We start from the raw sequence: 2,500 nt of genomic DNA on the forward strand, positions 1-2,500 counted from the left end.
ACTTTCCTCCATGCAGTCCGTGCGCTATAGATCGTTTACAAAAGCTCGTTTATCTCATCGAGCCTGGGAACGCCTCGGAAAAGTTTGCTGAGGAGAGACGTCTGGAATATGATGGATGGAAAGTTGACTGGTTGGTTCTTTAGTTGGTTGGTTTGTTTGGTTGGTTGATTAATTGTTTGTTTGTTTGGTTAGTTGTTTGTTTGTTGTTTAATTGTTTGCTGTATTTTTGGTTGGTGGGTTGGTTATTTGTTTGGTTGTTTGTTTGGTTGGATGGTCGGTTGGTTGGTTGGCTCAGTCTAAAGACTTCTATTAGAGCTTCATTAATGAACAAACAAAACAGCTAAAAATCAGAACATCAAAAATACACCATGAACTTGCACAACATGCATGACGCTTTTACAGTGCTACAGATTGCACTGACGATGTGTGTGTGTGTGTGTGTGTGTGTGTGTGTGTGTGTGTGTGTGTGTGTTGCGTGCGCATGTACTGCAGTGAGGAGCTACAGTGGTCGGTGTTGGCGGGAACTCTGTTGACAGCATCTATTACGATTTGGTCACCGGGTTCCCACAATTTATCATATACACACATGTGCGCACACACACACACACACACACACACATTGCAGGGTAAATAAAGCTGATGGCTACTTTGCAACCGCTGGAATGTAAACATTCACTGACCCAGACTCCTCAAATATTAACACAGATACGCACGCACACACAAACACACACAAACACACACACACACACACACACACACACACACACACACTCCCAGCTGTTGCGAAATTTAAGTTTCATATAATAAATTTAGTCGTCAGAATCCGAATATCTGTAAATAACACACAGATCATCTCAGAGGGGTCTAACAGGGGCCTCGTTTTCTTCATGTCTGGTGTTGTTGGAGGTCATTTTGGTCATTTCATAAAGTCTGCTCCTTTTCCACACACACACACACACACACACACACACACACACACACACACACACAGAAAGATTTTGTAGTTGGCTACATTTCCTACCTGAAGTCTTCAGCAGAGAAACACGAGCATTTTAACATCTGGTGAATCAAAACAATTGTTTTCCTTTAAAATCTCACATGATGTCACTATTTTGACCCTTTTCAGTTATTTAACCCGTTCAGAACTCACACACAAAAATATTATCATGATTTTTAATATTTGATATATATAATGATGATTTTTCACAAATTAGGTTACTTTATTATGTGTTTTTTTCTGTCCATTCCAATGAACAAAGAATCTTAATGCAGAAATTGCCTAAAAGTAAAAATGACAATAAATGGACTTAACAACCGCTTTTTTAAGATCAAATTTGATTATTTATTTTTAATGAAATATTAACTTATATCAGTGAATAAGTGATGCTTTAAAACACACTGCATATATAAAGATTTACTTTTTTGTCATCCTGACTCAAAACATAATAAATTTATGAAGTATCATCTGCAAACAGTAAACTTTTAATCTTTCTTTATGATTTTTTGACATGTCATCTTTTTGACATCTTATGTTTACTTCAAAAGCTGTTTAATCACAAATTATGCATTTTAACCCTTTGAAACCTAAGCAAAGAAGTTTGATTGCTTTTGAAATTATGGAGAAAAGGCAATGAGTAACTTTACCATAATGGCCCAAACATTTGCAAAAAATAAATAATTAAAAAAATAATAAGAAAAATACAAGAAAAAAAAGTTAAAAATTTACCTTACAATAAGCAATAAAATAAAATAAAATAAAAACAAATACAACAAAAAAAGGCCCTAAAAATAAAAAAAATAATATATGTATTTATTTTATGTAATGTAACAAAATTTCATATATAAAAATACTATAATTATAGATAGAGTTTTCTGGCCATTTTTCCCTATTTTTGGATATTTTAAAAAAAATTCTCCCCTCTTTTTTAAAAACATTTTTTAAGTAATTTTCTTGTCACGTTTTAGTAATTTCTTGCAATTTGTGGTACATTTCTTGCGAAGTTGGTCACTGCTATTTTCCCCCATGCTTTAAAAAAATGTATCTGAATGCAGCACAACAAAAGTGATTTCGAGTCAGATCTCAAAGGGTTAACTATATGAATAATCGCTCTTCCTGCTGTCTTCACGGTCTGTCATACTAGTTAAAAAGGGGGCGTGGCTCTCCTGTGGTCCGCTGTAGATGACGTGAAACGCTGTGATTGGCTCACAGACGTCCCATCAGATGCGTGTGTTTGGGCGGAGCTGATCAGGTGACACAGTTCTGCTCATGCCTGCGTCCTGGGCCTATGCCTGTGTCACATACTGGCCTCCAGTGGAGACCACAGCGGGTTAAAAGTATCGATTGAGCGGTGAATCACAGCGTCGTGAGCGTCTGTTGTGTCACGTCGTCTGGACTGTAATTATGGTCTGTAACAGCTCTGGCTGATGTTTTCGTTATTGATGGTTCCTTATTGATGTCTGAGTGTGCGGTCTGACTGACGGCCACTCGCTGTGTCAGGAC

The 2,500-nt window shown here is 36.8% G+C and overlaps 1 protein-coding gene across 4 annotated transcripts in view; it reads left to right on the forward strand.

Annotated features, from left to right (window-relative positions):
* The window catches only part of sulf2b (sulfatase 2b), an 86,704-nt gene that overhangs the window by 2,972 nt on the left and 81,232 nt on the right, over positions 1–2,500 (forward strand). The window lies entirely within an intron of this gene.

Source organism: Plectropomus leopardus, chromosome 9 (genome assembly GCF_026936395.1).
Source record: "Plectropomus leopardus strain MGB_pleo_1.0 chromosome 9, ASM2693639v1, whole genome shotgun sequence".
NCBI lineage: Eukaryota > Metazoa > Chordata > Actinopteri > Perciformes > Serranidae > Plectropomus > Plectropomus leopardus.